This window comes from Bison bison, unplaced genomic scaffold, assembly GCF_000754665.1.
Source record: "Bison bison bison isolate TAMUID 2011002044 unplaced genomic scaffold, Bison_UMD1.0 scf7180017864072, whole genome shotgun sequence".
Taxonomy (NCBI): domain Eukaryota; kingdom Metazoa; phylum Chordata; class Mammalia; order Artiodactyla; family Bovidae; genus Bison; species Bison bison.
In genome coordinates, this window is record NW_011494644.1 from 142,089 (window position 1) to 166,063 (window position 23,975).

Consider the following 23,975-nt stretch of genomic DNA (forward strand, 5'->3'; position numbering starts at 1 on the left):
GGATGAGATGGTTGGATGGCATCACTGACTCGATGGACATGAGTCTCAGTGAACTCCAGGAGTTGGTGATGGACAGGGAGGCCTGGCGTGCTGTGATTCATGGGATCAGAAAGAGTTGGACATGACTGAGCAACTGATTTGATCTAATCTGAAATTCCATTATACGAAATATATATGTGTGTGAGTGAAAGTTGCTCAGCCATGTCAGACTCTTTGCAATCCCGTGGACTGTAGCCCACCAGGGTTCTCTGTCCATGGAATTCTCCAGGCAGGAATACTGGAGTGGGTAACCATTTCCTTCTTCCGGGGATCTTCCCAACCCAGGGATCAAACCCAGGTCTCCTGCATTGCAGGCAGATTCTTGATTGTCTGAGCCAGCAGGGAAGGTGCATATTCTTTATGGCTGAATAATATTCCATCACATATAAATTTATTCTTTATTCATTCATCCCTAGATGGACATTTAGGTTGTCTCCATATCTGGGCTCTGTGGATGACGCTGCAGTAAACAAGCAGGTGCGGCCATCTCTTCAAGATCCTGTTTTCATTCCATTCAGGAGCTTGCTTGTAAAATAAGTACCTCAGACAGGCTACATAATTTGCAGGGCCTCAAACAAAATGAAAACATGGGGGCTCCTTGTTAAAAATTATTAGAAATTTCCAGACGCCTGCAGTGGCATGAGGCCCTCCGAGCAGTAGGCTGTGTGTAATTGCTGGCCCTGCAAACGAGCCAGTCCCGACCTCAGGAAATTGCTTTGTGATCCATGTTTTGAAAAACTCTACCTTAAGTCCTCTGACTGTGACATGGATGTGAATGAAACATTTATAACTGGCATTAAGTGTAGAATTTGATTTTGTTGCTTTGTGTGAATACAACATGGAAGGTATTTTGAATCGCATTCCCCCAATTCTTATTTATGTTCTGTGTTTGCACATTACACAAGTAGTTTTGCCCCCTGGAGGACATTTGGCAATATCTGGGGACATTTTTCGTTGTCAGAACTGGGAGTGGTACTACTGGCATCTATTGGGTAGATGCTAGGAGCACCGCTAAACAGCCTACAATGCACCAGACAGCCCCTAATCAAAAATTACCTGGCGCCAGCTGTCAGTAGCACCAAGGTTGAGAAACTGGGCTATGAGTTACACAGTGGGCCCCTACCCACTCCCGGGATGTGAAATCAGAGTCCTAAGGAGGCTAAGCACTTTTCTTTATGATTTCTTTGTAGTAAAAAATAAATTCATCTTGTTTCAGGAAGGAACTGTCAGTGTAATTTCTAAAGATACATGCAGTCTAACATAAAAATAACTAGGAAATCAGTGGAAATGTGTTTTCAAGGACACCCTGTAGACTGAGGATAAATGTTCAGGCTTCAGTTTGTCTGGTGAGGTTAGTACTTGTGCCCTGGGCCAAGTCACCATCCCGTTAGTGGTGTCTTGTCTCCTTCCTGATTTAGAAAAAGTCAAACCCACCTGCTGTCATGAAAAATACCTTCTAGAAGCTGCCGGGTAATTGGGTGATATTTCTGGATTTGTCTCCCTGTCTGATGTGCATCAGTTAAACTTTTGACTCTTCAGTGCTTTCTGGAGAAAGTAATAATCGGAAACGAAATCGACTTGGTTCTCTTCTCCCCCTTTGCCCCGTATTTGTAAAGATTAATCTTCAGTATCTATGAGTGCAGGGTGATTTGCGCCAACTGCAGTCGCTTTATCAATATCAACCTGGCCTCCATTGATCAAACGCTCATTTAGCCGCTCGCTGCGTCTGCTGGAAACAGCTCAAGGACCAGGAGGGAAGCGAAAGGGCCCCTTCAGGCGGCTCTCTTGCCTTGGAGTTTCTGCTGTTTTCTGAGATGATCTGGCACATCACTGTTGGCATGGTCACTTGGGGGGGGTCTGGAGATGCTGCCGTGGGTGAGACCCTGTGGAATAAACCTGTCAGCGGCAAAGACGAATAAAGCGGTGGTTGAACAGTCCCAACTGAGTGGCTTTTCTTCTTTGTCTCCCACACTGGATTCCATTGACTTGTGTCTGTGATCTCTCGTGGGCCTGCGAATACAAGTGATGCATCTCCATTTGATTAGAGGAGTTTGTGTGTAAAACGAGACACAGGTGTAAGTGAGGTCATACTGTTCCTGTCTTTCTGTGTCTGGCTTGTTTATATATACATATGTATGTGTATGTATATATCACATTTTCTTTATCCATTCATCCACTAATGAACTTTTATATTGCTTCCATGTCTTGACTATTATGAATAATGCAGTTATCGCTTCGAAATCCTGCTTTCAGTTCCTTTGGACAAATGAAAGTGAAAGTGAAAGTCACTCAGTCGTGTTCGACTCTTTGTGACCCCCATGGACTATACGATCCATGGAATTCTCCAGGCCAGAATACTGGAGTGGGTAGCCGTTCCCTTCTCCAGTGGATCTTCTCAACCCAGGGATTGAACCCAGGTCTCCCACATTGCAGGTGGATTCTTTACAGCTGAGCCACAGGGGAAGCCCAGAAATAGATCATGCTGCTGCTGCTGCTAAGTCGCTTCAGTCATGTCCAACTCTGTGCGACCCCATAGACGGCAGCCCACCAGGCTCCCCCGTCCCTAGGATTCTCAAGGCAAGAACACTGGAGTGGGTTGTCATTTCCTTCTCCAATGCATGAAAGTGAAGTCGCTCAGTTGTGTCTGACTCTTAGTGACCCCATGGACTGCAGCCTACCAGGCTCCTTTGTCCATGGGATTTTCCAGGCAAAAGTACTGGAGTGGGGTGCCATTGCCTTCTCCGAAATAGATCATATAGCAGTACTATTTTTAGCTTTTTGAGAAACCTCCATCCTGTTTCCCATACTGGCTGTGCCAGTTTACAATCCCACTAACAGGACATTAAGGGTTCCCTTTTCTCTCCATTCTCACCAACACATCTCTTTAAAAATCTTCAATTTTAAAATAATAGCTATTTTAACATAAATGCAAGGTGATGATCTCATTTTGGTTTTGGTCTACATTTCGCTGATGGTTAATGATGTTGAGTACCTTTTCACATGCTTGTTGGCCATTTGTACAGCTTCCTTGGAGAAATGTCTGCTCAGATCCTTTGCCCATTTTAAAATCAGGTTGTTTGCATTTTTACTCCTAAGCTGTATGGGTTCCTTATATATTTTGGATATTAACCCCTTATCAGAGAGATGGCTTGCAAATATTTTCTCCCATTCTCTGGGCTGTCTTGTCATATTGTTGATGGTTCTGTTTGTTGTGAAGAAGTGAAAGTGTTCAAAGGGTACTAGGTTTCAGTTATGCAAGATGAGGAAGTTAAAGGTCTACTGCAGTGTGTATAGCTAACAATTGTAAAGTTAAAATTTGCTAAAAGGATAGATCTTATCTTCAGTGTTCTTACCATGCAAAATAATGGTAATGATTATAATAAAGGGTATGTGAGAAACTTTGGGGGGAGATGGATATGTTTTTGGCTTTGATGGTGGTGATGTTCTCATAAGTATATACTTATCCTCAAAGAAGCTTCAGTTTTACATGAAGGCTGTTCGGCAACCACTTATGTTGAAAGCAGAAGTGCTTTGGATTGAGCAATTTCACGTGTGACAATCGTCACAAGCGCGTGCTTCAGAATTTGGCAGAGAAGTTGATTCAGGTCCTCGTGCTGCCATTTTATTAGCGGAGTCACGTTGGGTGAGTGACTTAATGTCCTTGAGCCTCTCTTTCTTGATCTGTAACATAGATGCATATCCTCCTCAAGAGTGGTGAAGGATTAAAGGAGCTATCACATGTGCGTGGCTTAGCCTGGTGCCACCCCTATGGACGGTGATAGAGGTGGAATGGGAGATCCCAAAGGAAACTGCAGGGAGGGTGGAGCTGCTACAGGGAAACAGGTCTCCTCCCCGCCCTTATAATGTGTCCTCCCCATCCTCATATACACAGTGATGCCCGGAGAAGCAGCAGATATCTTATTAACATTATCCCAGAAAATCCTAGGAGGGCTCCTACCCACAGCGACTGAAGAGTGAGTCCTCAGCAGCCTACGCTCACTGCCTTTCCAGCAGCATGAGTGTGTGTTTGTGTTCAGTCGTGTCCCACTCTTTGCGACCCCATGGACTGCATCCCACTGGGCTTCTCTGTCCATGGGACTTCCCAGGAAAGAATACTGGAGTGGACTGCCATGCCCTCCTCCAGGGGATCTTCCCAACCCAGGGAGCAAACCCACAGTTCTTGTGCCTTCTGGGTTGGCAGGTGCATGCTTTACCATTGTGCCGCAGGATCTGACATTTTCTAGCCACCTATCTTTGCAGGTCATGTCCCTCATCAGAAGTTGTCTGTCCCACTTTTACCCCAGTGTTCATTGCAGCACTCTTTACAATAGCTAGGACGTGGAAGCAACCTAGATGCCCATCAACAGATGAATGGGTAAGGAAGTTGTGATACATATACACAATGGAATATTGCCCAGCTATCAAAAGGAACACATTTGAGTCAGTCCTAATGAGGTGGATGAACCTAGAACCTATTATAGAGTGAAGTAAGTCAGGAAGAGAAAGACAAATATCGTATATTAATGCATATATATATATGTATATATATGGCATCTAGAAAGATAGTACTGATGATCCAACTTGCAGGGCAGAAAAGGACACAGACATAAACAACAGATTTGTGGACACAGTGGAGGAAGGAGAGAGTGGGGAGATTTGAGAGAATAGCATTGAAACCTATACATATGTAACATAGATAACCATATGTATGGCTATCAATGTACATGTGTTCATATCCTATTTACATATCTTGTGTAAAATGGTCAGTGGGAGTTTGATGTATGACACACGGAACCCAAAGCCTGTGAGATGGGAGGAGGGGTTCAAGAGGGATATGTATACCTATGGCCAATTCGTGTTGATATATGGTAAAAACCCTCACAATATTATAAAGTAAGTATCCTCTAATTTTAAAAAAGTATATAAAGTTGTCTTTCCTATTCCTTAATGCCCGGATGTCCCTTTAAGACCCAACTCAAGTTTTTCCTCCTTAAGTTGCCTTTTGTTACTGTCCCAGTCTGTAGGATGCTGTGTCTTGTCCAGCTCCCAGATGACCACTTGCTGGGGCTCACAGACACAGGGGGAGGAAAACATCTGGGCAAGGGCGGGGAAGGGGCAAGTAGCCCACTCCTGAACTGGCAGCAGGGACCACCACTAGATGGCGCTATTGAGCCAGCTCTGTCAACCGGGGCGCCCTAATGCCAAGGTGATTTTTCTTTGTTTCCATTTTTCTTTCTGACAGAGAAGTTTATGATATCTTAACTGTCCCAGGTGGTATAGATCTGTGATTGGTATTCCGATAGTTAAACAGCAGTGATGTCACATGCCTCTGGCAGTCCTGTCACATCTCCCAGCATCACGGGTTTCTCACCATTCTCTATCCATCAAATAGCTTGGCCCTTGCTATGGACATTTGACATCCAAATACTGCCTCCCCCTTTCTTTGGATTATATTATATATCTTGGGTTAGAGTGTAAATCCCTTGAGGGCAGAACATGGGGTCCATGCTAATCCAATGGAAGTTCCATAAAGTCTTGTTGAATGTTGTCAAGTTCCCTAGTGTATGGAATCCAAACAGCTGCCTTAAAAGCTTAAAACACCCAGCTTTCAGGCAACCCTGCTCCATTTCCATATTGATGGAGAGGAAAGCAGTAAATCCTTTATGGCTGGGAGTCAGTTCTCTTCATTTCTTCCTGGAAATGCTGTTGATGGTAGCTGGGGAAGTCATTTTTCTTCTTATCTTTCACTTGGCAGGGTCAGATTACTCAGAGCCCCTAGCAATTCAGGGAGCAGTATTCAGAGGCTCAGCATGCAGGTGAGGTTTGATATATAAGAGGAGATTTAGAGCTTAAATAAATAAAATTGGGTGGGATCACACGTCTAAGCCTCAGACCTATTGTCCCTCATGGAAACTGCAGAGTAGTCCTTGAGCAGATTTGTGTGGGCAACCCTTAAAGTCAAGATGCTCTGTGAAAAACACCACGCAGTTATTGACCTGTTTGACTTAAAATAACCAAATTTTGTAATTGATTATGTGCCAAGTTGGAAACCACATTTCGTTAGATTCTAACACAGACAAGTAGAAGTTGGTGCCAAGACTTTAAAGAAAAATCAATGGAGGGAAACATAAATTTTTAAAAAAATGTTAACATTTATTCATCTATTTAAAACATTTTCATTTTAGGATTATTCATTCTTCCAGCCACTCATTCATACCTATATCTCTTTAACAAGGTGTTTTAAAATTATTTTTATATTGCCATTTGTTTTAACACAAGTAATACATGCAGCTCAAAATTTGAAAAATATAAGAAATTGTAGAGTAAAAAGTAGTTTTCACTTCCACTCTTGTCTTAGACACTGTTCCCTCCCAGGAGTGACAACCGTTGTTGATGGTTTCCATATTACCTTTTAGAAACAGTCTACATTTGAAAATGCGTATCCATGCATCTGTTTGACCTTTATCCATCAGTCTATCCATCCATCAAACCATTCATTTATCTATCCATCTATCTATCCATGTGTCCGTTGATTGATCTATATACTTTTTTTATTCAGGAATTAGGAAGAGGCAGCCATTATTTGCTTTCAGATGGCAGACTACTTTGTTCCACTGATCTGGTGGGAAAGAGACTTGGAGTCACTGGTCTTGCTGTTTAACTCGCCACACCACAGTCGTAGGGTTGGGCTGTCAGAGACCTGCCAGGGAACAGTGGGCATTTTAGAAAACAGCTACATGTAATTATTCAGATTTTATTCTGGTCAGGCCACATGGTTTTGGGTTTGATTCTGAGGGGGAGGGAAACTGCAGTAAGTGAATGAAGAGAAATGAAACGTGAGCGCATGAGGTGCTATGGAAAGGGTGATTGGAACCAGGCATTCTTGGATCCAGCTGTCATTAAGAGCTGTATGACGAGGTTACTTAACTTCTTGGAGTCTCAGTTTTCCTATTTGTGAAATGAGGATTACTGTATCCTCCTTTGCAGATTAAAGGCAGCCTGATCCCCAGATATAATCAGTGCTTATATTATGATTCTGCCGTCAACATTATTAAGTACATTCGAGTCCCTTGTTTGTTTTATACGAGATACTGGAAATTTAACCTCAGTTGATGATTTAAGATACAGTGTAATGTGGAGACAGAGGGTTGGCTGTAAAAGGTGCATAACGCAGGGCAGACTTGGAGTATGGAATTTAGGGATGGCAGAGGATATCTTCCAGTTTGAGTGGAGATGGGGGCTGAGCTACCAAACTGCTGAAGAGACAGTAACCTCAGCTGTCTTCATGGCAACGGCCCTCATTCCTTGCAGCATTCCTGTGCCAGCCTGGGAGAAATCTACACCACTGCCTCTGGGCAGGGTGAGTACACTTCTGGCCTGGATCGTGGCCTCACTGCTGGCAACCTCACCTTCCACCCGCCTTTCCAGCTGCATCTGTTGAATGTTTCTAAAATGCTCAGGTTGCCATTTCAGTCCTGCGCTTGAAAGTCCTCATCACCAGCACTTCACTGGCGGTGCCGTGGTTAAGGCTTCACTTTCCAATGCAGGGGGTGAAGAGGGTTCAATCCCCAGTCAGGGAGCAAAGATCCCATATACCTTGTGGCCAAGAAACCAGAACATAAACTACAGAAGCAATATTTTAACAAATTCAATAAAGACTAAAGAAATATTCCCATCACCTTCAGGACAAAGTTAAATTCTTTAGCACACAAAACCTATGCTATGGAATGAATGTTTGTGTCCCCCTAAAATTCATGTATTGAAGCCTAATCCCCTGTGTGATGTATTAGGAAGTGGGGACTTTGGGAGGTAATGGTCATGAGGGTGGAGCCCCCATGAATGGGATTAGTACCCTGGTGTTGGAGAAGACTCTTGAGAGTCCCTTGGACTGCAAGGAGATCCAACCAGTCCATCCTAAAGGAGATCAGTCCTGGGTTTTCATTGGAAGGACTGATGCTGAAGCTGAAACTCCAATACTTTGGCCACCTGATGCGAAGAGCTGACTCATTGGAAAAGACCCCGATGCTGGGAAAGATTGAAGGCAGGAGGAGAAGGGGATGACAGAGGATGAAATGGTTGGATGGCATCACTGACTTGATGGACATGAGTTTGAATAAGCTCCGGGAGTTGGTGATGGACAGGGAGGCCTGGCGTGCTGCAGTCCATGGGGTCGCAAAGAGTCAGACATAACTGAGCGACTGAACTGAACTGAAAAGAGGGCTCAGAGAGCCCTCTCGCCCCTTCCTCCATGTGGGGACACAATAAGAAGAAGGCTGTTTGTGAATCAGGAAGTGGATCCCCTTTAGACACCAAATTTGCTGGACCCGGATCTTGGACTTTCCAGTCTCCAGAACTGTAAGCGATAAATGTTTGCAGTGTAAGTCACCCAGTCTACGGTATGTTTGTTACACAGCCTGAACTGACTGAGACACCTTTGACAGGGGACCCTTTCTAACTCTTCCCACCTCAGTTTTGTTCATTTCTTTGTGTACATCAGCGTTCTACGATTTGATACCTTGGCATGCATTGGAATCCTCTACTCTTTTTTTCATCCAGCACTCCCCCGTTCTTCCTTCAAGACTCAGCTCAGACACCCTTCCTACAAGTTCTCCATGACTCCTTAAGACCAGCACCCAGCCTCAGGTGATGTGATGGAGCCCACGTTGGCTCTCTCTACGTCTCTTTCCATGAAGTAGCTCACAGGGGAGGGCAGGGGTCAGAGGGTGAGAGCTGGGGTGGGGGTCTTTTAAATCTGTGCGGGTGGGCACTGAGCCAGCAAAAGTCACTCTTGTGGCTTTTCTTGTCACATAGAAATCCCTAGGGTCAGGAGACTTGGTGGGAGTCATAAGCAGACACTGAGGAAGCCAGCTTCTTTGGCAAGGGTGTTCCTGTCCCAGTTGGTAGAGGGAGAACATCTACTGCATTTTAATTTAATTTAGTTTACTTGTATTGTTTCTTTATGTCTCTGTTGGGATTTTATTTTTTATGTTAAAATAATTCAGTTTAATGCCTTTATTGTATTTTCAATCTGTAACCTATAGCATCTTGCTCGCTCACTCAGTCATGTCCAGCTCTTTGCAACTGCATGGACTGTTGCCCGCCAGGTTCCTCTGTCCATGGGATTTCCCAGGTAAGAGTACTGGAGTGGGCTGCCATTTCCTCCTCTAGGAAATCTTCCCAACCCAGAGATCAAACCTGCGTCTCCTGCATTGCAGATGGATTCTTTACCACTGAGCCCTCTAGGAAGCCCCCTTAGTTGGGATTTTAAATGAGCTTTTTAAAAAAAGTAATCATAAGCCTGCCTCTGACCTCCTCTCTGGACTTGGAGTTTTATTTTGTTTTTTTGTTCACTGTGTCAAGTTTATTATAGAATAAACTTTAACTTAATTATTTTCATAAGCTATACATAAAACACAATGGACTTTAAAAATACTTTCAGTTCAGTTCAGTTCAGTCACTCAGTCATGTCCGACTCTTTGCGACCCCATGGACTGCAGTACGCCAGGCCTCCCTGTCCATTACCAACTCCTGGAGTTTACTCAGACTCATGTCCATTGAGTCGGTGATGCCATCCTCTGTCTTTTTTCTAATATTTTATAATATTCAAATTTTTATTAAAGTATACTTGCTATACAGTATTACAGAAGTTATAGATATATAATACATTGATTCACAATTTGTAAAGGCCATACTCCACTTATAGTTAATATAAAACATTAACTGTATTCCCCATGTTGTACAATATATCCTTGTGACTTATTTTATATCTAATAATAGTTTGTACCTCTTAATCCTAATGTTGTCCTTCCCTCTTCCCCTCTGCCCACTGCTAAGTATTAGCTTGTTCTCACAGTGGAATTTTTATGGCATAGAAAGTTTAAAAAGTATTTTTCTAATTTTGAAATAATTTTAGATTTATAGAGAAGTTGCCATGATAGGACAGAGAGTTCCCCTAAATGTTATCGTCTTATGTTACTGTGGTCCATTTGTCACAACACAGACAGCAACATAGAAATGTAACTATTACCTAAACTCCAGATTGCATTTGGATTTCACCAGTTCTTCCACTGATGTCCTTTTTCTGTCCAGGATTCAGTCCAGAGCCCCACGTTGCATTTAATCTCACGTCTCCTTAATTTCCTCTGGTCTTTGACGCTTCTTAATCTTTCCTTGCTTTTCAAGATCTCAATCGTTTTGAGGAGTGCTAGACAGGTGCCTGGTGGGCTGCCGTCTATGCGGTCACACAGAGTCGGACACGACTGAAGTGACGCAGCAGCAGCAGCAGCAGGCAGCAGCAGACAGGCGTTTTGTAGATTTGGACTTGGTGATTTTAACGAGAGTTTGGTCCCCTTCACTCACCGCATGAATAAAAGCCTGTCCTGAAATTTACCAGCAGTGTGGACATTTCAGATTACTCTGCCATCTGTGCTGCCCCTGGAACACAGGAGAGATGCATCTTGGAGACGGAAGTCTGGCAAACCCAGGTGTTCTTTCTGGAGGTGATTTTGTCTGTAGTCTCATCACAGAGTTGGATGAGACTTTGGCCAAGGCCAAGGTAGCAGGATCTGTGCTAAAATCTTTCAGATTTACTTCCTTGCCATGGGAGTCTGAGTTCCAAATCCTAGCCTGTGTGCAGCCTGCTCCACCAAATAATGAGGCACTGGGTGCTTTTTAAGGCGGCTGACCTTTGGAGCAAATTATCCAAGGAAATCTGATTAGCTAGTTCACTGAGTTCCTGCAAAATGGATCTTGGTGTATTTCTGCTGCAGAAATGTCAGCGTAATTGGAGTTCCTGGAGCTCAAAGACCTTCTTTCTCATTGTTTCCATCCTTTGGAGGAAAAAAAAAAAAAAACCCAAACAAACAAAACCCAACTCCCTAAAGAATTATTCTTTGACTTAAGGTTCTTTGCTTTTGCACATGGTTTGGAAGCTGCTGCTGGCTGTATTTACAACTTTATTAATCATGGGAACAGTCTGAACATCATTTAAACAAACAAGCCAAAAAAAAAAAAGTCCATCCCCAAATAGATGATGTGAGCTTAATAGAGATGGCCCAGCCAAAGACCTTAAATAAATAAACTGACTTTAATTCGAGGGAAAGAGCATGGGTTGGTAATTACTTGAGGCTGTGTGCCGTGCAATGTAACCAAATTCAAAACTCACTAATTTCATTATTTTAATACAAGTCTGCATCCCATTCATTAGGCTGACATATGACTAGCCATTAGTAACAGTTCATTTCTAAAGCTATGGTGGAGAAAGGGTGATTGGAAATGAGTGAGGGCCAGGCCTGGTGGAAGTTGACAGTGCTTAGAGGGGAACTTCTGGATGGGATTTGTGGGAGGGGCAGGGATCACAGGAGAAAAACTGTTAAGTTGGATGGAGGCAAGAAGCCGCAGAGTCAAAATACAGGCCTTGGATCCAGAGAGACCCAGGTTCACATTCTGGGTTCGCCACATACTAGCTATGTGACCTTGGGCATATTACATCCTTTCTCCGAACTTCATTTTCTTCATCCATGAAAGGGGGTAATGATTTTACCTCACATAGTTGCTTGAGATGATTCAATGCAGTTGTTTACGGGGTTGAGTTTAGGTCCTGGCACATAGTAAGATTTTTTTTTTTTTAATTGAAGTATAATTGATTTCGTTTCAGGTGTATAGCAGAATGATTCAGTTGTGTGTGTGTGTGTGTGTGTGTATACACACACACATACATACATTCTTTTTCATGTTCTTTTCCCTTATAATTTATTCAGTTCAGTTCAGTTCAGTTCAGTCACTCAGTCGTGTTCGACTTTTTGCGACCCCATGAATCGCAGCACGCCAGGCCTCCCTGTCCATCACCAATTCCCGGAGTTCACTCAGACTCATGTCCATCGAGTCAGTGATGCCATCCAGCCATCTCATCCTCTGTCATCCCCTTCTCCTCCTGCCCCCAATCCTTCCCAGCGTCAGAGTCTTTTCCGATGAGTCAACTCTTCGCATGAGGTGGCCAAAGTACTGGAGTTTCAGCTTTAGCATCATTCCTTCCAAAGAGATCCCAGGGCTGATCTCCTTCAGAATGGACTGGTTGGATCTCCTTGCAGTCCAAGGGACTCTCAAGAGTCTTCTCCAACACCACAGTTTAAAAGCATCAAGTTTTCGGCTTACAAGATACTAAATATAATTCCCTTTGCTATACACTAGGTCCTTGTTCTTAATCTATATTATATATAGTAGTGTATCTGTTAATTCCAAACTCCTAATTTTTCCCCTCTTTCCCCTTTGGTAACCATAAATTTGTTTGCTGTCTGTGATTCTATTTGGTAAATAAATTCATTTGTATCATATTTTAGATTTCACATATAAGTGATATTATATGATATTTGTCTTTGTCTGACTTACTTCGCTTGGTATAAAAATCTCTAGACCTATCCATGTTGCTGTGAATGGCATTATTTCATTCTTTTTTCTGGCTAATATTCCATGGTTTCTTCTTTGTCTGTTTCTCTGTTAATGGACATTTAGGTTGCTTCCATGATGTGGCTATTGTAAACAGTGCTTCTGTGGCATGTATGTTTCTTTTTCATTAGAGTTTTTATCTTTTATGAATATGTGTCCAAGAGTGGGATTGTAGGATCATATGGTAGCTCTATTTTTAGTTTTTAAAGAAACCTCCATACTGTTTTCCATAGTGGCTGCACCAATTTACATTCCCACTAACAGTGTAGGAAGGTTCCCTTTTCTCCACACCCTCTCCAGCTCTTATTATTTGTAGACTTTTCAATGATGGCCATTCTGACTGGTGTGAAGTATTAACCTCACTGTAGTTTTGATTTGCTTTTCTCTAATAATTAGTTATGTTGAGCATCTTTTTATGGGGCAACATTGTTACTTTTAATAAGTGGTAACAATAATGGAGATGATGATGCTATTATTAGGTAACAGTATATTAGGATACTTTGAAGGTGGGGCCTTTGGGAGATGCTTAAGTCATGGAAGTGGAGTCCTCATGAATGGGATTGGTGTTCATGTGAGATGAGGGCCTCAAAGAACTCTCTTCTACCTTGTGAGGACACGTAGAGAGGATGGCCATTATGAGCCAGGAAGCAGGCTTCCACCAGACACCAAACCTGCCAGCACTTTGATCTTGTACTTTCCAGCCTCTGGAACCGTGAGCAATAAATTTCTGTTGCTTATAAGCCACCCAGTCTATGATAATTTTGTTTTTAGCAGCCTGCTGGTTTCCATTATATATTTATAACATTTATAACATATATATTTATAACATTATATATTTATGTCTGAATGACATGTTTAAAGAACATGGCAAGACAAAGGCTTGGAGGTAACAATGTCGTTGGAAAGACAGAAGCTGGATTATGTTGCAGAGAGCACGGAATGTCAAGTAAGATGGATCCAGGCTTGAATCTTGACTCTGCTACTCACGGCTTTGTGGCCTTAGGCAGGATGCTTCACCTCTCTGAGACCAATATCCTCACCTGTAAAATAGAAATGATAATAATTCTATCATAGGCCGCTGGAAGGATGAAAGGAGAACATGTAGAAAACAGTTAGCCTGGTGCCTGACGCATAGTGGGTGCTCAGTTTGTAACTGGGCTTAAGATCATAAAGGCTTAACTAGCCAGCATCATGATATATATTATATAAACTATACTACATTAGCAGGGAGTAGCTAACATTTATTTAGTGTTTTCTCTGTGACAGGCACTGTGTTTACTACTGCTTCCCATGAAACATTCCACTTACACCTCAGGACAATTCTGTGAAGTACTCTTGCTATCCTCATTTGATGGACGAGGAAATGGAGATAAGAAAGTTGAGCAACTTGTTCAGTGAAACACAGCTAGTAAGTGGCAGAGCTTTTATTTGAACTGAGGCAGCCTGTCTGGAAGGCTCCTCTGATCCCATTTCCTGTTTTCTTGACCTTGCTTTGTGGGGAAGAAGGTGGCTGTCCAGAGGGAAGACATCACGGGGGAAACATTTGTCCCTCAGAGCGGTCAGCCCCTTTCCCATCTCAATCTGACCACGTTCAGCCTCCTCATCTCATCGACAGACAGCATTCTGATCTGAAAGATTCAAGGACGCTTCTCGGCCAGCTTCTAAAATGGTCCAGGACTTTCACCGTGTGATGAGTACCAGATCAGATGAAGATTTTTACCCTTATGGGAGGAATGAACACACGTCCAAACAACTTCACTCTTGATTAGAGATACTGAAGATTCATCCACTGAAAGTTGCATGTTTTCCTAAGATCTTGGGAAAATTAAAATAAGAATACCCTAGAAAGGAAACTCTGTGAGGACAAGGATTCTCTTGTAATGCCAGTGATTATAAAAGGCCTGGCACCCTAGGAAGCACCCATGCTAAACGGAGACTGGTATAAATGCATGAACTCAAGAGAAAAAGACTCTTTGCCACAGAGTCCTGAGATTTTATTGTCCTTGTTATCATAGAAACCACACAATATCCCACCAAGCATGACATCAGTGACCACTCATTTATACATAATGTGGTAGGAGGGAAAGGAACTGCTTTGTAAGTGGAGCGTTTTCATTGGAGGGATCTCAAACATATACATTACCATATGTAAAATAGAAGGGGATTCCAATGGGAATTTGCTGTATGACTCAGGGAGCTCAAACCAGGCCTCTGTAACAACCTAGAGTGGAGGGAAGGGGTTGGAAGTGGGAAGGAGGTTCAAGAGGGAGAGGACATATGTATACTTTTGGCTGATTCATGTTGATGTATGGCAGAAACCAACACAAGATTGTAAAGCAATTACCTTTCAATTAAAAATAAATTAATTAAAAAAAGAGAGAGAGTGAAGTGGACTCGTTTTGCCTCAGGGACTCTTGGTATTTGATGATCCTTGGCGTTTATTCATAAGCGTGGAAGAATTTGAGTTTGACTTAGACATCTTGGCACGCAATGCAAAGTCTCTGAATTCTTAAATTTATTTACCAGTTAGGGGAAGCATATTCCCAGCTATAATTTTATTTACAAAGGGCTCTAATCTGGTGTGAAGTCTGAAGGCATGTTTGTTTAACAAGTTACTCAATTAGCCGGCAAAGCAAGAACAAAGGAAAGTCATTATGCAGATGTATGCCCATTCAAAGCCGTTCTGCCTTTAAGATGCTTTCTCTGCAGTAAGGGAGGAGAGATTCCAAGTTGGAAAGTTTTCTGTCCCTGCTGTGTTTACTGCTAATTCTCTAATATTAGACTGCAAATGATTAATAATATTACATTTCAGCACTCTTAGATCTGTCCATTTTTCAATCTAAAACCGTATAATTATAGATTATTTTAAAATCCGGGAAAGGAAATCAGCCATGAACCACACTAACGCATCCACGAACTCTTTGATACATTTCTTTGAGTATTTTGCTGTACGTAGTTTTACATATTTGTAATCCTAGTGCATACACAATTGTGAGTACTGCATTTTTCACCTCTGGAATAAAACTATTATTTTGACTTTATTACGAAGCTTTCAAACACACAGAAAAGAAGATAAACCAGTATAATAAACCACCACATATTCATTAGAGTTAGCGCTTAATGTTTCCCATATTTCTTTTGTGTGTGTTTTTTCTAAGATGTTTTAAATTAAATAAAATAACACACTTCATGGTATTTAACCTTAAATTAGTGGTTCTCAACTGAGAGTGATTTTGACCCCCTCAGGGAATATTTGGCAATGTCTGGAGACTCTTTTGGTTGTCACAAAAGGAATGCTTATGTAGTGGGTAGAGCAGGGTGACCACTCAACATCCTTCAATGCACAGGAGAGTCTCCACCCCACGCCCACCCCAATAAAGAATTATCTTTTCCTTAGTTAGTGCTAAGGTTGAAGAACTTTGCCCCAAATTATTGAGAATGCATTTTCTAAAATGAAAATTTCCATATAACCACATATCACATCACTTCTAACAAAGTTAAACATAATTCCTTCAGTTCAGTTCAGTTCAGTCACTCAGTCATGTCCGACTCTGAGACTCCATGAATCGCAGCACGCCAGGCCTCCCTATCCATCACCAACTCCCTTAAGATCATCTCATTATGAACCCATACTTCCCCAGAATTCCGCTAGAATGTCTTTCACAGCTGTGTAGCAAACATTTTCTCATTTTATTAGCACTCTTTATAGAATATCATTCCAAATGAATATAAAATAGTCTATTGAATGGATTCACCAAAATTTATTCAAAGGATCCGCTATTTTGGGTCATTAGTTATGCTTCCAGGTTTTAAGGAACTATTTATGTAAATAACAACAGTTTACTTCCTTTCAAACTTCTTGCCTTTTATTATTTTTTTCTTTGTCTTATGTCCTGGCTAGGGACTTTAGTAAATACTGAACATATATAGAGAAATATTTTGTGAATATAAAACAATGTTGAGAGTGGTCATCCTTGCCTTGTTTCTGATAATAGGAGAAAAAGGTTTAATGTTTTCCATTAATTATTATGTTAGCTGTACATTTTTCAGTTACACTGATAGGTATATTTGATCACATTGAAGGCATTGGTATCTGTTTCTAGTTATTAAGTGTCTTTGTCATAAAAGATTTGTGATTTTTGGACTTCCCTGGTGGTGCACTGGATAGGAGTCTGCCTGCCAAAGCAGGGAACGTGGGTTTGATCTCTGGTCTGGGAAGACTGCACGTGCCACTGAGCAGCTAAGTCCATGGGCTGCAGCTACTGAACCTGCATGCCGCCTGAAGCCCACACCCTCTAGGGCCCGCAGGCCACAACTGCTGAGCCTGTGGCCTGCACTGAAGCCTGCACACCCTAGAGCTCCTCCACAGAAGGAGCCACTGCAATGAGAAACCCATGCACTGCAGGGGCGAGTACCCTCCACTCGCTGCAGCTAGAGAAAGCCCATGCAAAGCAACGAAGACCCAGCGCAGCCAAAAATAAATTTAAAATCAAGAAAAGTAGTATTAAAAAAAATTAGTGATTTTTATTAAATGCTTTTTCTACATATTTTGAGATAATCAAATAATATCTCTTTTATTCTGTTATTGTGAAGAATTACATTGACTGATTTTCATGTTAAACTAACCTTGTTTTCTTGGAATAAAACTTGCTTGTTCACGATATATTATCCTTTCTATATACTGCTGGATTCCAGTTGCTAACATTTTGCTTAAATTTTTTTCATCTATGTCTATTTCCATGAGAGATATTGATCTGTTATTTTTTCCCCCTATAATACCTTTTTCAGACTTTGGTATCATGGTTATGCTGGCCTTGTAGATTAAGTTGAGAAATGGTACCTCCTCCTCCATTTTCTGAGTTTCTGCAGAATTGATATTATTTATCTCTTAAATCTTTGTATATTTCACTAGTGAATCACATGTACTTGAAAGTTTTGTGTGTGCATATGGAAAGGTTTTTTTTTTTTTAATAAATTCAGTTTCTTTAATAGGTAGTTATTTCCTTTGTTTTCAGGATTGGTAATTTGTAGTTTCATTTAATTCATATTAGTTGTTGAAATATTGTCATAATGTAGTTTTAAGATTTATCTTTTTAAATATCTCTGGGATCTGTAGTGATGTTCTGTTTTCATTCTTGATGTTGATAATTTATGTTTTCTCTCTTTCCCCTTAATTATTGTCAAGACTTTTAATTTACACTTTATTATTTTCTTTCTTTTATTTACTTTAGGTTCTTTTACCTACTTAGGATTGAGGCATGGATAATCAATTTCATACCTTTCTTTCATACTTCTTTATTTACTTGTTTTAACTTAAAAATTGAAGAATAGTTGATTTACAATGTTGTGGTAATTACTGCTATACAGCAAAGTGATTCAGCTATATATACACACACACACACATATATATATCTATACATGTACACATTCTTTTAAAAATATTCTTTTCCATTATGGTTTATCACAGAATATTGAACATAGTTCTCTGTGCTATACAGTAGGAGCTTGTTGTTTATCTATTATATATAAAAAGCTTACATCTACTAACCCCAACCTCCTACTCCATCCCTCCCCCTTTCCCCTTGGAAACTACTAGTCCATACTTCTTTAAATAAGTATTTATTTATTTTATTATTTTTTAATATAAATTTGTTTATTTTAATTGGAGGCTAATTACTTTACAATATTGTATTGGTTTTGCCATACATTGACATGAATCCACCATGGGTGTACATGTGTTCCCCATCCTGAACCCCCCTCCCACCTCCCTCCCCATCCCATCCCTCTGGGTCATCCCAATGCACCAGCCCTGAGCACCCTGTATCATGCATCAAACCTGGACTGGTGATTCGTTTTGCATATGATATTATACATGTTTCAATGCCATTCTCCTAAATCATCCCACCCTCTCCCTCTCTCACAGAGTCCAAAAGACTGTTCTATACATCTGTGTCTCTTTTGCTGTCTCGCATACAGGGTTATCATTACCATCTTTCTAAATACGATATATATACGTTAGTGTACTGTATTGGTGTTTTTCTTTCTGGCTTACTTTACTTTGTATAATAGGCTCCAGTTTCATCCACCTCATTAGAACTGATTCAAATGTATTCTTTTTAATGGCTGAGTAATACTCCATTGTGTATATGTACCACAGCTTTCTTATCCATTTGTCTGCTGATGGACATCTAGGTTGCTTCCATGTCCTGGCTATTATAAACAGTGCTGTGATGAACACTGGGGTACATGTGTCCCTTTCAATTCTGATTTCCTTGGTGTGTATGCCCAGCAGTGGGATTGCTGGGTCATACGGCAGTTCTATTTCCAGTTTTTTAAGGAATCTCCACACTGTTCTCCATAGTGGCTGTTCTAGTTTGCATTCCCACACACTGTTCTCCATAGTGGCTGTCCTAGTTTGCATTCCCACTGACAGTGTAAGAAGGTTCCCTTTTCTCCACACCCTCTCCAGCATTTATTGCTTGTAGACTTTTGGATAGCAGCCATTCTGACTGGCGTGAAATGGCACCTCATTGTGGTTTTGATTTACATTTCTCTGATAATGAGTTATGTTGAGCATCTTCTCATGTGTTTGTTAGCCATCTGTATGTCTTCTTTGGAGAAATGTCTGTTTAGTTCTTTGGCCCATTTTTTGATTGGGTTGTTTATTTTTCTGGAATTGAGCTGCAGGAGTTGCCTGTATATTTTTGAGATTAGTTTCCTTTTAAGCACTGATTTACCTTTACCCCACAAATTTTGATATATTATGTTTTCATTATTATTCAGTTCAAAATATTTTCTAATTTTTTATGTGATTTCTTTTTTAATTCATGGGTTATTTAGGAAAGTGTTGTTTTATTTCCCAATACATTGGGGCTTTCTAGATAGCTCACTGTTAATGATTTCTACTTTCATTCTACCATATTCTTCTGTATGATTTCATTCTTTGATATTACTTAAATTTTTATATGACTCAGAATATGGTCATTTTGCTGCATGTTCCATGTGTACCTGAGAAAAATGTGTTTTCTGTAGTATCCTATAATACTATGTTAATTTGGTTGATAGAGTTGTTCAAATTTTCATGTCTTTACTGAGTATTTTGTCTGTTGTTCTATCAATTTCTGAGAGAAGGTGTACATTCTCCAACTATGGTTATGGATTTGCTTATTTCTCTTTTCATTTCTGTCATTTTTTTCTTCATGAGCCTTAGAACCCTATTGTTAGGTGCATATGTACATTTTTCGTTGTTTTGTCTTGATGAATTGATCCTTTCATCCTTTTGAGATATCCTTCTGAATTTTGAGTGATAGTCTTTGTCTTAAAAGCTACTTTGTTTGATATTAACATAGTTAATGATATTATAATATGTTAATGATGATATTAACATATTAGCATAACTAGCCATATTTCTTAATTTTAATGTTTTCATGGTATTTTTCATCCTTTTATTCCTTTTCTTTCTACCTGTCTGAATCTCTATAATAAGTGTTTCTTGAAAACAGTGTATTTTGTCTTGCTTTTTATATCTCACTTGGCAATCCCTGCCCTTGATTACAGTCTTTAGTCCATCATTATACATTCAGTGCAGTTAGTGAAATGGTTAGTTTATGTCTCCCGTCTTGGTATTTGCTTTATGTATATTTTAGTTATTCTTGACTTCTTTGTTCATGCTTATCTTCTTTTGGGAAAATTGTATATTTTTAATATTGCATTTTTTGTTGTTGTGATTCAGTTGTTCCGTCATGTCCAACTCTTTACAACACCGTGGTCTGCAGCATGCCAGGCTTCCCTGTCCTTCACTATCTCCTTGAGTTTGCTCAAACTCATGTCAATGATGAGCTTGCTCAAACTCAAACTCAATGATGCCATCCAACCATCTCATCCTCTGTCATCACATTCTCCTCCTGCCTTCAAGCTTTCCCAGGGTCTTTTCTAATGAGTTAGCTCTTCACATCTGGTGGCCAAAGTATTGGAGCTTCAGCTTCAGCATGAGTCCTTCCAGTGAATATTCAGGATTGATTTCCTTTAGGACTGACTGGTTTGATCTCCCTGCAGTCCAAGGGACTCTCAAGAGTCTTTTCTAACACCACAGTTCAAAAGCATCAACTCTTTGGTGTTCAGTCTTCTTTATGGTCCAGTTCTCACATCCATACATGACTACTGGAAAAACCACAGCTTTGACTACACAGACCTTTGTCGGCAAAGTAATGTATCTGCTTTTTCATATGCTCTCTAAGTTTTCATAGCTTTTCTTCCAAGGAGCAAGCGTCTTTTAATTTCATGGCTGTAGTCACTGTCCTCAGTGATTTTGGAACCCAAGAAAATAAAGTCTGTTACTGTTTCCATTGTTTCCCCATCTATTTGCTGTGAAGTGATAGGACCAGATGCCATGATTTTAGTTTTTTGAATGTTGAGTTTTAAGCCAGCTTTTTCCACTCTCTTCTTTCACCTTCATCAAGAGGTTCTTTAGTTCCTTTTCACTTTCTGCCATAAAGGTGGTGTTATCTGCATATCTGAGGTTATTGCTATTTCTCCTGGCAATCTTGATTCCAGCTTGTGCTTCATCCAGCCTGGCGTTTTGTGTGATGTACTCTGCACATAAGGTAAATAAGCAGGGTGGCAATATATAGTCTTGACACACTCCTTTCCAAATTTTGAACCAGTCTGTTGTTCCATTACATTTTTAGGGGTCTTTAAAAAATTTTAGATCTTCTGTGTGGATGGTTATGTTATACCACTTTTAACTTTTATAAAGTTGCTGTTGATGTTCAGTTGTTCAGGCATATCTGACTATGTGACCTCATGGACTGTAGCAGGCCAGGCTTCTCTGTCTTTCACTATCTCCTTGATTTTGCTCAAACTCATGTCCATTGAAGTGATGATCCCATCCAACCATTTCATCCTGTGTTGTCCCTTTCTCCTCATGCCTTTCTCTTTCCCAGCATCAGGGTCTTTTCCAATAAGTCTGCTCTTCACATCAGATGGCCAAAGTGTTAGAGCTTCAGGATCAGTCCTTCCAATGAATATTTAGGGTTGATTTCCTTTAGGATTGATTGATTTGATCTTGCTGTTTAAGAGATTCTCAAGAGTCTTCTCTAGCACCACAGTTTGAAAACATTATTTCTTTGATGCTCAGCCTTCTTTATGGTACATCTGTACATGTCTACTGGGAAAACCATAACTCTGACTACACAGAGCTTTGTCAGCAAAGTGATTTTGCTGTAGAGGTTACAATGTACATCTTCACAGTACACTGTCAAATGATATTTAACTACTTCGCAAACAGTGAAACCATACTAAAACCATACTACTGTATAATTACACTATGTCCAGTTCTGGTCTTTGGGCTCTTGTTATCTCCTATTTTATAGCTATAACTCACTCTAAATGTAATAATACATTTTAATTGTTTTTGATCTATATAGTCAATGCTGCCACTGCTGCTAAGTTGCTTCAGTCATGTCTGACTTGGTGCGACCCCATGGACAGCATGGAGCCACCAGGCTCCTCTGTCCACAGTATTCTCCAGGCAAGAATACTGGAGTGGGTTGCCATTTCCTTCTCCATACAGTCAATAGTCGTTTAAAAAACTTGAGAAAATATAGATATAAAAATAAAGGTCTGAAAAAGGTCTTTCTCATTTATACAAATATTTACTCTTTGTGATGCTCTTTATTCTTTCTTGAAATCTGGGATTCCACCTGGCATAATTTCCCTTCAGTCTGAAGAACATCTTTCATCAAATCTCTTAGGTTTTGGCTCTCTGAGTGTGTCTTTATTTCATCTGTTTTGAAGGTTATTTTTGCTAGATATAAAATTCTCTGCTTCCATTTTTTTTTCTTATAGTACTTTAAAAAATATGTATTTATTTTTGGCTGCATTGAGTCTTAATTGCAGCTTGTGGGATATTGGCTGTGGCATGTGGGATCTTGTTGTGATAGGCAGGCTCTTCATTTTGGCGCACAGGCTTCTCTCTAGTTGTGGTGGGCAGGCTCCAGAGAGGACAGGCTCAATAACTGCAGCGGGCTGGCGCGGCAGTTGCAACTTGTGGGCTCAGTAGTCGCCAGGCTTGGGCTTAGTTGCCCCACAGCATGTGGGATCTTAGTTATCTTACCAGGGCCTGAACTCATGTCCCCTGAATTGGAAGACAGATTCTCAACCACTGGACCACCGGGGAAGTCCCTCTTTTAGTACTTTAAAGACATCATTTAATTGTTCTCTGGCTTCTGTATTATAGCTTTTGATAAGAAGTCAGCCATCATTTCCTTTCCCTTCCTTTATAGAATGGGCCATTTTGCTCTTTTGCTTTTTTTAGGTTTACTCTTTATCTGTGGTTTTCATAATTTTGACTATAATGTATTTGGTGTGATTTTCTTTATATATATCTTGCTTGGGATTTGCTGACTTGTTAGATCTATGGATTTATGTATTTCATCTATTTTGAAATGATTCAGCTATTTGTTATACTTCAGATATATAACTTGCTCCAGTTTTTCTCTTCTCTATCTGAGACTTCTTCACATCACTTAATACCAAGTTAGCCTCATTGATGTTTTTCCATAGATGTTAAGTATTCTGATTTTTTTCATTATTTTCTTTTTGTGATTCAATTTGATTAATCTATTGATCTGTTCTTTAATTCACTGATACTTTTCCTCTGTTTATTTCTAATTTGATAGAAAAACACAAATGAATAACATTTAGCAAATTATTCATTTCTAGTGCTGTATTTTTTTGTTTCTAATTATTGCATCTGGTTTCCATGTATCATTTCTAACATTTTCTGAGGGATATATCTTTGTTGGAATTTACTATCCAACAAATTTACTCTTTCAGTATATTATCTAACTTTTCAATTAAATTTTAAAAATAATTTTATCATAGTTTTTTTTTAAGTCCCTGTGTAATAATTTCAACATCTGGATCACTTCTGGTTCTATTTCTATTGATTATTTCACATATTTTTTCAATTATGAATGCATCTTTTAATGTTTGATTGTATGCCAGGCATTTTGTATGAAAAAGCAATACAAACTCCAGTTAAAAAAAGTTTACTTCTAGAAAAGAGCCTGCCTTTTCTTATGTCAGGCCATTAGGGTGGGAGTTGAATCCAAATGGTCTGTAGTTGAGTTTATGTCAAAGATGAGTGCAGCTTTAGTTTTATTCAGCTTACCACTGGTTGCAAATATTTTGATGGTGGGATCAGAACTTTCTCTCTAGTAGGTCCTGAGATCTGGGCACTGATGAGATTCCAGGAAACTGGCTGTGACTCAAGGCTGAACCACCAGTTCTGGGAACTAGAGAAACTTCTCATGCTGTAAAGCTTGGATACCTGCTTTTTGGACCATTGGAGAGCTCTCTTTGATCTTTGACCTCACTGTCCTTGCTTTCTGAACTTTATAAAATCTGCATTAGCCTTGATGCTCTGCCCCTGGGTATTTTGAAGGGGACATTTCTACCCCCTTCAAAGTACAGAATGCTTTGAAGGGAGC